Raw genomic sequence first — 15,343 nt, 5'->3', positions numbered from 1 at the left:
TATCCCTACGGGACAGGCTAAAATCTAGCCACTATTTGGGTAATCCACAAGGAAAAAGTCACGATTGTCGTATGACCAGTTGCATCAGATTGTAATTTTTGTTCTTTCATTAATATAGGTAACAAATTTAAACTTCCAAATGGGGAATTCTTCATCCCCAATTTCAATGCCAGCTGTGACACACAAAGGGTAGTATACCTCATGACATGCCATTATGGTGCCTTTTATGTAGGCAAAACGGCCTGACAATTGCGATCATGTGTACTATTCAGCAGGTGGAAAAATGGTTACTGCCGTGAGTAGGCATCTGGATCTTTATCATAAATTTGATATCTCTCTAATTTGGTTCATGGTATTAACAGTAATCCTTAAAGATCCCAGAGGTGGTGAATGGGATAAACACCTTTTGCGCAAAGAGACCTTATGGATAGAATGGCTTAACGCCATTCACGCACCTGGAATTAACGAAGCTAAAACATTTAAACCATTTTTGTAGATCATAGGGACACACTGGTAAATGCAGTAATCTTCATTTCTGCTGGTACTTTATATTCCAGTCCTCTCCACACTTTCAAAGTCATCTATTTGTGTGCTATATTAGGTGTACAATATGTGACTAATTGCAGCTGGTTTTAAATGCTAGCAGTTTGAACATTGTACTATCATGATAGTAGAATATTGGGTCAATAGAATATTGGGTCAATATTGGGTCAATAAACATCTTGGGTCAATAAACATCTTGTTGCTCTATACAATGTATATAATTTATAACAAATGTTAAAATGTATTACAATGTTACTCTGTTCCTTTGGGACTGATTGCCATACTGAAGTTTTAAGCTATGCCTTTTTCCATCATAGGGGGTCTAGCCATCACACAGCTGCTAATTTTCTTTCACTACTATGCGGCCGCTCAGCGCCAATATCCTTCTGGACATTTTGGCGCATGTCAGAACCATTGGGGATTTATTTTTCCCCTGGGTTTCGCCTTTCATATATTGCGCGGCCCCTATCTCCTCCTTATCTTCCATCTCGATTAACGGCTCCGGTGCGCAGGGCTGGGGGTGGTGAATTTGTGCGTGTGCGCCGATGCTCTGTGTTGCGCACGTCAACTTCCCCCGTGTTATATTGCCCTATGCTGCGCATGTTATTTCCCCTTTACTATATTGAAATTGCTAGTTTTTTTCATATAAACGTGCGTGTGCATGCACTGGTGTTATGCGGGCGCACGTACGTTACCACTAAATGTTTATCCTTTGTATATGTTTGGTGCATGCGTGGAATTAATGCGTGCGCATGCACGGAATTTGCACGTGTGCAGCTGTATTGAGCCCCAGCGTCCGGCTAGACGCTTATTGCGTCGGTATGGAGATGGGCGTATGCGCGATTATGATGAGCGGCCGGTCTGGAGGACGTCACATCGGTAATCCGATTGGTGACTACAGATTGAGGTGTGCTATAAATAGGAAGAAGCTGGGATGTGTTTCAGCCTGCTTTCTACCAAAGGAATCTGAAGGTCTGAATGACAGCAATGCAGTATTAGCCTGGGGAAACCAGTGGGTAGGTTTATTTAAATGGATTGTGTTTTTCTTTTTTCTCTAAAGCTTCTTTTAATGGTCCTAATGAGATTACTTATGGGCATACTATTTGTTTTGTCTCCACTCATTAGATGACTGCTCTATTTATACTCCATGTTACCGCTATGATAGACACCATTGTCTCCTCACTGCATTATAGAGTGAAGCCTTGTATAAGGAACACTGCTGATACTTCTTTTTTTCAACTATTCTTTTGAACCATACCAAAACGAAGGCAGATGCATAATTTGTATGGGGAAAAAAACTTTTTTCATGTCCGTGTTTTTTATTCGTGAGTTATACTATAATAGTTTTTTTTTCTTTGCTGGTTTGGCTTTTGTACACTCACAATATTCTGGCTTTTCCACATTCACAATTGTTTCATTGTTTTACACGCACCCATAGTTTGTGAGGATCAAATGGGCTGTTGTGGTGATGGTAACCCCTATTAGGCTGGTCTTTTCAGTGTGGCTTCAGTCTCACTTGCTGCAGAGTTTGCTAATGTGTTTTGTAATGTATTTTTCTATAGTATAATAAGTTATATTTTTTCTGATATTATTATATCTTTTTAGTATGCCGGTCTCCGTGAAGCTCCTGAAGAAGTGCAAGGCATGTAACATGTAGAGCTATAATGGTTATAATTTTCAGTAGCCAGTAGCAATCTTATCAAGATGTTGTACACTATGGTCTTGAATAGTAATGGACAAACTTCCGATGGGACGTTTCGCGAACGCGAACCATAACGTTCGCGGCGGGCCCCATTAACTTCAATAGGAGGCGAACTTTACAAACCTACAGGTCAAATTTGCAGCCACAAAATAATTACTAGCTGTGCACACATAGTCCCACCACATGGCCAATGACATAACACATGTATGAGGTGAATCTGGGATCGACACCTACAAGCATTCTTTTTTTATATGTGAAATTCTGACAATTCAGGACTGTGGAGCGCATGAAGGCAATGGAGGAGAGGGAAGGTCAGGGTAGGCAAAGAAGAGGGTGCAGGAGATGATCAACCGCACCGTGATAGAGAGCACTGACATCAGCAGCGTGACATACAGCAATGACACCTGCACTGTGATAGAGTGATCTGACACCAGCACCGTGATAGAGAACACTGACATCAGCAGCGTGACATACAGCAATGACACCTGCACCGTGATAGAGTGATCTGACACCAGCACCGTGATAGAGAGCACTGACATCAGCAGCGTGACATACAGCAATGACACCTGCACCGTGATAGAGTGATCTGACACCAGCACTGTGATAGAGAGCACTGACATCAGCAACGTGACATACAACAATGACACCTGCACCGTGATAGAGTGATCTGACACCAGCACAGTGATAGAGATCACTGACATTAGCAGCGTGACATACAGCAATGACACCTGCACCGTGATAGAGTGATCTGGCACCAGCACTGTGATAGAGAGCACTGACATCAGCAGCGTGACATACAGCAATGACACCTGCACTGTGATAGAGTGATCTGACACCAGCACCGTGATAGAGAGCACTGACATCAGCAGTGTGACATACAGCAATGACACCTGCACCGTGATAGAGTGATCTGACACCAGCACCGTGATAGAGAGCACTGACATCAGCAGCGTGCCATACAGCAATGACACCTGCACCATGATAGAGTGATCTGACACCAGCACCATGATAGAGAGCACTGCAGACAGCAGCGTGACATACAGCAATGACACCTGCACCGTGATAGAGTGATCTGACACCAGCACCGTGATAGAGAGCACTGACATTAGCAGCGTGACATACAGCAATGACACCTGCACCGTGATAGAGTGATCTGACACCAGCACCGTGATAGAGAGCACTGACATCAGCAGCGTGACATACAGCAATGACACCTGCACCATGATAGAGTGATCTGACACCAGCATCGTGATAGAGAGCACTGACATCAGCAGCGTGACATACAGCAATGACACCTGCACCATGATAGAGTGATCTGACACCAGCACAGCACAGGGATGGTGGGAGCCCCTCATAATATGCACAGCAGAGGTACAGCCCCAGGAGTAAGTCAGCATAGCACAGGGATGGTGGGAGCCCCTCATAATAAGCAGCCCCAGGAGGAAGTCAGCACAGCACAGGGATGGTGGGAGCCCCTCATAATATGCACAGCGGAGGCACAGCCCCAGGAGGAAGTCAGCACAGCACAGGGATGGTTGGAGCCCCTCATAATAAGCAGCCCCAGGAGGAAGTCAGCACAGCACAGGGATGGTGGGAGCCCCTCATAATGAGCATAGCACAGGGATGGTGGGAGCCCCTCATAATGAGCATAGCACAGGGATGGTGGGAGCCCCTCATAATGAGTATAGAACAGGGATGGTGGGAGCCCCTCATAATATGCACAGCAGAGGTACAGCCCCAGGAGGAAGTCAGCACAGCACAGGGATGGTGGGAGCCCCTCATAATATGCACAGCGGAGGCACAGCCCCAGGAGGAAGTCAGCACAGCACAGGTATGGTTGGAGCCCCTCATAATAAGCAGCCCCAGGAGGAAGTCAGCACAGCACAGGGATGGTGGGAGCCCCTCATAATGAGCATAGCACAGGAATGGTGGGAGCCCCTCATAATGAGCATAGCACAGGGATGGTGGGAGCCCCTCATAATGAGTATAGAACAGGGATGGTGGGAGCCCCTCATAATATGCACAGCAGAGGTACAGCCCCAGGAGGAAGTCAACACAGCACAGGGATGGTGGGAGCACCGGCATAATAAGGCCATAATTAGCTGCTTAATGTTTGCAGGTATGCGTCTGGTCACATCAATTGCCAAGGGCAATTGGCAATTGATGTGACCAGACGCATACCTGCAAACATTAAGCAGCTAATCATGGCCTTATTATGCTGGTTTCCAACATATTGTATGGACTCTGATTTCTGATCTACCATTGAAACCAAACTATTTATAGTAATCCTTATTGATTCAACATCACTATTTGGATTCCCAATAAGCGAAAAGTCTCTCTTATTTCATCGCCAAAATGACTATACTTTTTTCAACAATATTCTAAAATAATTTCCGTTTGATATTTTGGATTTTTCTTTGATATGTGGAGCATTGGCAATATCGTTTCGTGGCTGCTCAATCGGTGTTTCCTGAAGAAGCCCATTCCGGGCGAAACATGTTGAGAATGACTGCAGCTTGCCCTTTTTTTCATTCTTCTCGTTTGGTGAAAAACGGAATCTAATACCAATGTGCCTTCTCTTGCAAATTGATGTTAAATCATCGTTTTTATGAATGTTTAAATTATAATTGTGTATAGCATGAATAAAATTGTAATATTTTATACATTAATCTTTCTCTGCAAATATATTTTTTGATTTGATACCTTTAAAGTCCCAGGGGTTGGTGATTCCCCAGCCCCTTTTTGGCCCCTTTTTTTCTCCTTTAGTGGGGATGGTGTGTTGAGGGCGATGAGCTGTGTTGCTTTTACGCCAAACATCGTTTTGCATTGTGGGCAAAAAGTTCGATTTTGGTTTCATCTGACCAGAGCACCTTCTTCCACATGTTTGGTGTGTCTCCCAGGTGGCCTGTGGCAAACTTTAGACGAGACTTTTTATGGATATCTTTGAGAATGGCTTTCTTCTTGCCACTCTTTATAAAGGCCAGATTTGTGCAGTGTACGACTGATTGTTGTCCTATGGACAGACTCTCCCACCTCAGCTGTAGTTCTCTGCAGTTCATCCAGAGTGATCATGGGCCTCTTTGCTGCATCTCTGATCAGTCTTCCCCTTGTCTGAGCTGAAAGTTTAGAGGGACGGTCAGGTCTTGGTAGATTTGCAGTGGTCTGATACTCCTTCCATTTCAAAATGATCGCTTGCACAGTGCTCCTTGGGATGGTTAAAGCTTGGGAAATATTTTTATATCCAAATCCGGCTTTAAACTTCTCCACAACAGTATTACGGACCTGCCTGGTGTGTTCCTTGGTCTTCATGATGCTCTCTGCGCTTTCAACAGAACCCTGAGACTATCACAGAGCAGGTGCATTTATACAGAGACTTGATTACACACAGGTGGATTCTATTTATCACCATCAGTCATTTAGGACAACATTGGATCATTCAGAGATCCTCGCTGAACTTCTGGAGTGAGTTTGCTGCACTGAAAGTAAAGGGGCCGAATAATTTTGCAAGCACCACTTTTCAGTTTTTTATTTGCTAAAAAAGTTTAAAATATCCAATAGATTTTGTTCCACTTCACAATTGTGTCCCACTTGTTGGTGATTGTTTACAAAAAATTTAAATTTTATATCTTTATGTTTGAAGCCTGAAATGTGGCAAAAGGTTGAAAAGTTCAAGGGGGCCGAATACTTTCGCAAGGCACTGTAAATTAGAGATGTACACACATACAAAAACAATAAGCAAAGTATTACATGCACAGAGGTTGTCCTTTCCTAACTTGCAGTGGATAAGGGGCCTAAGCCTTTTTGATCACTGCCATTCTAAATTAGGATCATCAGGATTTACAGAATACCCAGACCAGCACACAGTATCATGACACTTTTCACTTTTTAGTTTCACTGCTTCCATAGTCAAGCATTCAAAGGTCATAATCAAGTGTAATGCCCGTACACATGATCGGATTTTCCAACAACAAATGTTGGATGTGAGCTTGTTGGCGGAAAGTCTGACCCTGTGTATGCTCCATCGAACATTTGTTGGGGAACTTTCCGCCAACAAATGTTGGATAGCAGGTTCTCAAATTTTCTGCCAACAAATGTTTGTTGTTGGACTTTCCGATCGTGTGTACACAAGTCTGTTGGAAAAATTCCATGCATGCTCGGAATTAAACTCGAGCCAGAGGCTCTCGGATGTGTAAAACTAGCGTTCATAATGGAGATATCACGTAAATCTTGTACGTTACTACGTTCATAATTGTTGGCCAACATTTGTGTGACCGTGTGTATGCAAGACAAGTTGGAGCCAACATCCTTCGAACAAAAATCCAAGGTTTTGTTGTCGGAAAGTCCAATCTTGTGTACAGGGCATTAGGTGTCAAACTTGTATGTTCAAGCACTTAAGATTGGACTGGTAACAGAAAGATTAGGTTATTTAGCTAGGCTAAATACTAGCTGTAAAAAAAATAGTTAGGTCATACTTTTAGCAAATAGATTTGTAATGGGGAATTCCACAAAAAAAAATACAAATATCAAGTTCAGTAGTACCTGGAGGAAATCTGACTACTACAGTATATACAAGAAAATCGCACAAGCAAATTCAGTTAAGAAATTAAAAGTGTTTTGTGTTTACTTTATCCACTTGTTACCAGTGGGCTAATTTGTGATTACCCCACGGAGGGAAGAAGCCTGCATCTCCTACCCCACCAGGAGGCAAGATTATCAGTTTTGAGTTTTTACATGTGACATGAGCATGCCACTAGTTAATCTCCTTTTAAGAGGAATCCCCACACTACAGCCTGTGAAGACCAGTGGTAAAAGTTGGATGTTTCAACAATGTTACTTTGATGAGGGAGTACTAGGTGTCACCCTTGTGTAAGTAAAAGAAAAACCCTTTGTTTACAATGTACTACTACAAACACATGTTTCTGACCATTGCCTGTTTGCTGAAGATTATTTAATCATAGGTTTTTATTTTTCATTTTAATAGGAAGGTGGCCTGTTAAAGAAACATTGCTGAAGCAACTATTTTCTGTCCAGTGTAAACTCCTGTTTAAATCATCAGAAATTCAGCAAATAATGGGTATAAAGGGTCCTCTCTTAACTTTAATTGTTTTATCACCTCAAATAACTTAACCATATTTGATTCTGAAGTTTTTTTCCACTGGCCCATTTTTTAACACCAACGTACTGAGTTAAAATTAGTTTTATTACATTCTGAGATGTTGTTCATGTGGCACACACACCATTTTTACTGGCTATGAGACAATGGTAAAATTTAGCCAAGCTCATGCAAAAAGGAAAAACTATTATAACCCAATTTACATTAGTAATGATTCAGCTTCAATCTGTCAGTTTACCCATTCTTTAGCCAAACACCAGAATACTTCCAGTTAGGCCAAAACTCATGGAATTACTCTTGAATCCACCATCAAAAATACCATCTTTTTGTTGCAGTGATAACATTAGAATTATTGCTTACCCGGGAAGATATAATTAATGTTTGGCTAAATATTCAAAAACACAAAAAACAAGTGAAAATGCAAAATGCAATCAAATTGAATGTCTTTTTGGCAGCTAAACATTCATCTGTTTCAGTTGGCTAGCAACAAGTTTAAATCTAAACCAGAAAATGGAAAGAATGGCGGTTCAGAAGATATATTGCTGCTCACTTTCAGCAAACTATTATTCAGTAGTGTTTTGAAACTTGAAAAATGTTGAAAAGAAAACAATAAAGTCCAAAAAAGCAAGCACTGATGATAAAATCTGAGCATGCTGATATTGAAGTGTATTTAAACTTTAACAATAAATGTCTCTTATATCCCCCCTTTTGGTCTGTTAAATATACCATTAAAAGTTTTTGTTCATATCTGTTCTATAAAAAATAGAACAGATATAAAAATGCCATGTGTGTGTGCCAGCCCTTTCTAATTTCTTCCCTGAGTCCTGTCCCTGATCTACTTACTATATCGAAAATAGAATAAGAAATATGTGTCTTACCTTAAATCACACTGCTAATTGCATGTTGTAAACTTGTTTGTAGCCTAAATACTGTAATTTGCACTTAAAACTGTCATTTTGTAACTGTTGGAAATGCAAGTAAAAACTTGGCCATGCCAGTAAATTTTGGGTGTCATGCCAGTAGACATATGCACTGCCCAAAAATTGTGTTAGTTTTCATTTAATTCGTTTTAAAAAAAAAACAAATTTTCATTTTTCGTGTCATTCGTTATATAGATTTGAAAATTCGTCAATTCGTAAATTCTAAAATCTGGAAACTCAAAAATTCTGAAATTCGAAAATTCTGAAATTCGAAAATTTGGAAATTCAGAAATCCGAAAATAAGAAAGAAAATCCAAAAATTCGAAAGAACGAAAATCGGAAAATCGGAAAATTCATATGTTTAGAATATATGTTTGGAATTTTCTTTCAAATTTGGCTGTTATTCAACGTAACGAATCCGAATTTATCCTAAGTTACAAATTATATAAATAAATCGCTTTGGAAACACATCCTCTGCGTCCACCAAGCCGGCATTTTTTAACAACAAACTCGTAACGCCAGGAGAGGACAACATGACACCCGCGGACCGGATCCTATGTGACGGACGAATCAGATGAAAAAACCGCCCCCCTTGTATTCTACACGCCTTTTTATGACTTGGAAAATGTGAGTGCATCATCTGTTTGTTTTACCTGTGAATAAATTGCCTTTTAAAAATCTACACCCAGAGGCGCCCCCTTCTTCTTCTCTTTATATAAAATAATGACTGCCGCATCTAAGCAAATGGAATGGAACAAATTAATAATAAGTAATAATAATGATAATAATACATTTTCATTATTACTATTATTGCTGTTTATTATTATTAATTTGTTACATTCCATTTGTTTCGATACGGCATTTATTATTTCAGATAATTCGTATCTTTGGATAAATTTGTATTCGTTCATGTTCACTAACAGACAAATTTGAAAGGAAATTTTAATACCTATAATTAAATAGTTAGTAATAGTTAAGTTATTATTAGTTAGTTATTATTTCAGATTTTCTAATTTTCGGAGGAGAAAAGAGTGAAAAGAAGCACAAAGAAAAAAGAGGTTTGAAGAAGTGCGTAAGGATTTGGGGTAAGGGAGGAGACATAATAAAGAGAACTCCAGGTCCCCTTTGACCCCTCTAGTCAGCATTTGTGTTTTGTTCACTTAACCTCTTTCCAATCATCCATCATGGCCCTTTAACTGGGTCTTACGATGGGAGAGCAGGACGGACTTTACAATCACATGGCCACTATGATTGGTTGTCACAGTGGTCACATGATCACGAACCCATCTTGCCAACACCTGATCATATTTAGAAACAAGGAGCTGTTGGTGACAGCTCAGTCAATGTTCTAGGAATGTGCAGCAAGCACACTCTCAGTATAGAAACCTCATTCTCCTTGTACGCATGTGTGGCTTGTGAGCATTCAGGTCCACCCTCCTTGCTGCCACACATATTCATTATGTGCTTGGCAAGAGAATAATGTTATAAGTAAAGATGAAAGGTTTACAAGGACAGAAATGTTCTCAAAGTAGCCATCTCAGTTGAAGGGCCTCTATTTTATTCATTGCCAAAGAGGCTACATTTTTCATGTAGAAATATTCATTTTGCATATCCATTCAGCTATTGCTGGTGTGTCATCTTTGCATCATGTTCTAGATATGATAGATATGATAGTTTGAGCTAAAAAAGAGTATCTAATGCCGTGTACACACGATCGGACTATCCGATGGACCTTGAAGGGGAGGTCCGCCGGACTTTCCGAACGAGCGGACCTGCCCACACACGACCGGACTTTTCCAGCAGACTAGGTGCGGCAGGACTTTTGAAACGAACGGACTTGCCCACACACTGAGGAAAGTCTGTTCATTTTGTAGACGGGACCAGCGAAGAAAGTCAATGTCGCCGCCTTCGGCGGCAAGATTGACATGTTGCCGGCCCCTTCACCTGGTATGGACTTAGAGGGGAAGCCCTTCGCCGAAAAAACGGCATAGGGGTCCCCCCAAGGTCCATATCAGACCCTTATCTGAGCACGCAGCCCGGCTGGTCAGGAAAGGGGGTGGGGACAAGCGAGCGCCCCCCCCCCCCAAAGGCGGCGACATTGACTTTCTTTGCTAGTCCCTTCTACCTGGAGCCACGTTCAAAATGAACGGACTTTTCTCCGTGTGTGGGCAAGTCCGTTCATTTCAAAAGTCCGGCGGACTAGCAGACAGGCGGCCGGATTGTCCGCCGGACTCGTAGTCCGGCAGACAATTTTTGAGTCAAAACTTCTTTCTAAGTCATACATGGGCAGATTCTGGTCGTGTGCATGGCATAAGGAGTCCCTGTTTGAACTTTGTATAATATCAGATGATCATAGAGAGTAGTGTAACATCTGACATTTGTAGTATCTAGTAAGAATTTTATAATTGCGCTCCTAGATTTTGCAGGAAACTGGCATAGTGGGGGAGAATTACTAAAACTACTCGGAATCTGGTGGAGCTGTGCATAGTAACCAATCAGCTTCTAACCTCAGCTTGTTCAATTAAACTTTGACAAAACCTGGAAGTTGATTGGTTTCTATGCAGAACTGTACACTCTCCAGTTTTAGTAAATAACCCCCAGTGTGTGAGAGGATAAAACCTCTATCATAATTTTGACAGTTCAAAGATGTAGTGTTTTTTTTTCCAATTTGATCAAAAATCAGACTAAATCTGCTTGAACTCTAATATACCATTTTATGTGAGAGTGGTTCTTTAAATCAATCTTCTCTAATGATGCATAATTGGATATAGTATTTGATATCAAAAAGCAAAAATATATAAGCTCATTACATTCAGATTTCAGTGGTCCAGTAGAACTTAAAGGAATAATCATATTTATTGCCACAGTCAATGTACTGAATTCAGCTGCCACTTCATGTTTTAGACAACACTCACAGATCAGCTGAGGCCTATAAAACTAATGAAAGAATTCTGGAACACAATTAGTCAACAAATGAGATTTATTACGTAATTTCCCCAGAGAATGACAGAAGAAAGCTGACTGGGTACTTTGAGCAAAAACTCAATTTTTTCCTTTAGTTTCTTGCTTTATTACAGCATCAGGCATATGGACTACTGCCAAAACACTACTGTAATGCTGAAGTCTAAGAGATAGAAACTCTCCCAGGAATGCCAATGCTGCCACTAAAATAAAAGTGTACATATGAGACCCTACTTCTTCAGTGCCTTTTATCCCCCCTCCTGGCCACTGTACCTGTCACACTGGCAGGCGCACAGTCAGGGTTTTACATACTAGGGGTGGGCAGAGCCTGACGGGAAACTATGAGATTAGCTGTCCATCAGATCTGCTTTACTTTTGATCAAAAGCATATGGCAGTGGTCAGATTTCTAGCCACTATTCAGTCCAACAACAGCATTCAAATCCTCCTACTGCCCTGTGCTGTCAATCACAAGCAAGACCAACCTGATGGGGAATTTTTCTCAAAGTTCTCCATGATTCTCCGCCCCCTAACAGATACAGCAGCCATTGAATTTGAGTTGGAGGGTGGACAGAGCCTGATGGGAAATTCTAGGACTAATTCCCCATCAGGTTTGCCTTTCCTGTGATTGACATTGCTCAGTAGTGGGCAGATTTAAGAACTGCTATTGGACTGAATAGCGGTTATCAATCCACCCTCTGATGTGTGCTGTTAATCACAGGCCTGGCGGACTTGATGGGGAACTAGTCTCTCATAGTTCCCCATCAGGCTCCACCCACCATCAGTTTAGCGTGACCTGCAATATCCCCACCAACCAATAATGTACATAAAAAGCACATTTAAGCATGTAAATAACATTTAGTCAAGCTACTTGATACTGGTGATAATAACAAGCATAAGCAATAAATATATAACTTGTGCGGTGTACATCGAATGAAGGATAAACTTCAGCAAATAAAATTCCAGGTGCAAATAAAAAGATTGTGAAACTGGAAAAGAGGATCCTCTTCTGAAATGCTCAAAAAGATCTGTACATACAGTAGACATACATCACCATTTAAAAAGATCCACCACCACCTCATTACAGGAAGAATGCAGGCTTAGCAGCTTCATAAGACCTTCTAATTAAAGAAAGGTCAAAGGAGCATGTGGCCAAACAACCTGGCCAGGGTCTTTCAGGAGCACTTCTAAAAGATAACCTCAGAAGCAATTGTTTGGACAGTAATGATCATCCAAGTGTCATCCCAAAAAGGCTTGTCCCCAAAACATGGAAAAAAATGCTTCAAACAGTGTAAAAGCTTTTTATTAGATTTAGTAAATGTTAAAATTGCACTTACGTCAGTAAGTCATGAATAGCGCTAAGATAAGATAATTGATAAGGAAAATCCTCTCTGGTCGAACATACAGCATACCACCTGCATCTCCAGGGAACGAGAACATGTGATGACTAGGGATGGCCGAACGGTTCGCCCGGCGGTCGCTTTGCGGCGAATTTCGGCTGTTCGCGATTCGCCCGATCGGCAGACTATTGCCGCTGTTCGCCCGGCGGACTCACGTGTTTACTGTGTAAAAGAACTTTGACCTATGATGACACATCCATCATGGGGTACAGGACAGCCAATTGAGACATTACAGCACAAGGACAATTGGACATTCCCCCTAACTTAGACCCGATCCGGCGGCCATTTTACATTCTTTCCACTGTCACTATAGGGAGAGGTTGCTGTGTGGAGCAGGGAGAGACTGCAGTGTCCCAAATCACTAGCTATTAGGTCCACAAAAGTCCTTTTAAGGACTGGTATGGTATAGGTGTAGTTCAGGATATAGGTTTGAGGCACTGCTATTCAAGTCATTGTTGCAGCAGATTGTCTTTTCTCAGTGCAGATAGGGACAGACAGGATGCTGTGTGTAGCAGAGAGGGACAGTCAGTTTAATCATTAGCTGTCACTATTAGGTCCACAAAAGTCCTTTTCAGGACTGGTATGGTGTAGTACAGGATATAGCTTTGAGTGCACTGCTATTCAAGTGATTGTTGCAGCAGCCTGTGTTTTGTCAGTGCTGAGAGAGGGGCAGACAGGACGCTGTGTGTAGCAGTGAGGGACAGTCAGTTTAATCATTAGCTGTTACTATTAGGTCCACAAAGGTCCTTTTCAGGACTGGTATGGTAATAGGGTTGTACACGTATAATATTCTTTCTTCCAAATATAGAAAGAATATTATACTTGACTTGACTTATAAGGACTGGTAAGGTATAGTGTACTACTGTATATAGGGTTGAGTGAGGTACAGTCTGCTAATCACAACCTACTAGTTCCACAAAGGTCCTTCTAAGGACTGGTAAGGTATAGCATACTACAGTATATAGGGTTGAGTGAAGTACAGTCTGCTAATCCTTAAGGACTGGTATAGGTCCACAATATATAGGGTTGAGGTGCACTACTGCTGACTGCTGCCCTATTCTGCAGCAGTCCTTTATCAGTATAGGGACTGAGGTACAGTCTGCTAATCACAACCTACTAGTTCCACAAAGGTCCTTCTAAGGACTGGTAAGGTATAGCGTACTACAGTATATAGGGTTGAGTGAGGTACAGTCTGCTAATCACAACCTACTAGTTCCACAAAGGTCCTTAAGGACTGGTATAGGTGTACTATTTGGTGTGCAGTATATAGTTGTGTAATACACGCATAAAATACTTGCACATATAGAAAGCATAGCATAGTGTGTTTCCACTGTGCAGCATTGTGACTGCTGAGCGGTTCTGCAGCGATACTACAAAGCGTGACAAATGCAATCCAAAAAAAAAAGTATTATAACTTGTGTGATAGACCAGTGGCCCCCAAAAACAACAGATTGAAGCGGGGTGTTATATACCTTCTTCCACATACATACTGCACTTCTGTAGAGAGTTTTGTCACAGGGTCATTTAAAAAATGACAGGCATAGGAAGAGGCAGGCCCTTCCACAGGGGTGGTAGGGGTAGGGCAGGAGCAACAGGCTTGAGGCAAAGTGGGAAATTGCAGAAGGTGCGTGCGATTACGTCAAAGGAAGCACCAGAATTGGTTGAGTGGCTCACTCAGCCTTACTCTTCTGCACCCTCCTCATCCTCTCGATCTGCACCCTCTTCTTCACTCTCTGCTATGTGCACCCCCAAAGACACTACCACCAACAACACCACCACCACCACCACATACCTTCCGCTTGAGTCACAGGAATTAGTTTCCAATCCATATCAAGACATTTCTGATGCGCAGCCACTCTTGGCATTGGATCAGGAAGAGGATGTAGCAAGAACCGCCACTCAGCAGTCTGACGACAGTACCCAGATCGGCCCAAGGAGGAGGTTGGTCCCCAGTGTTGCTGCCTACTCCGAGATCTCTACTTATAGCGGTGGGGAAGGTGACGTTGATGATGACGTGTCTAGTGATGTCACGTGGGTGCCCACAAGAGAGGAAGAGGAGGGGAGTTCAGAGGGAGATATGGACCAGCAGATAGGGAGGAGAAGCAGGAATAACTTAGATTGCACAGGAGGGACAAAGCAGACTGCTAATGTATCAGGAGCGAGTCATCGACCATGTACGGTCACATCTGGCGCCCCCAGGACGCCGACACAGGGCTCCGCAGTGTGGGCTTTTTTTTAACGTGTCCGCTGCTGACAATAGTGTTGCCATCTGCAATCTTTGCAGTCAACGCATTAGTCGCGGTAAGCCCAACACTCACCTAGGGACGACCGCCTTAAGAAGGCACATGAGCTGCCATCACCGAGCCCAGTGGGAGCAACGGAACACACAAAGCCACACCCCAGGCTCTCACCGTCCAGCCTCGTCTTCTACTTCTCCTTCTCCTCTCTCCTCACAATTGTCCTCCACTCCACCTTCCATCACGCCAAGCTCACATTTTTCTGCAAAAAGGCAGGCTTCCATGGGCCTAATGTTTGAGACTAAAAAAATGATGATGCCGGATAACCCTCTTGCCCAACGGTTGACAGTTGGCTTGTCAGAACTGATAGCCCACCAACTACTGCCATATAAACTGGTGGACTCGGAGGCCTTTTGAAAATTTGTGGCCATTGGAACACCACAATGGAAGGTCCCAGGAAGGAAGTATT

This window comes from Lithobates pipiens, unplaced genomic scaffold, assembly GCF_037356315.1.
Source record: "Lithobates pipiens isolate NorthernLeopardFrog02 unplaced genomic scaffold, aLitPip1_a1.2 Scaffold_19, whole genome shotgun sequence".
Classification (NCBI taxonomy): domain Eukaryota; kingdom Metazoa; phylum Chordata; class Amphibia; order Anura; family Ranidae; genus Lithobates; species Lithobates pipiens.
Note: the sequence above shows the minus strand (reverse complement) of the source record.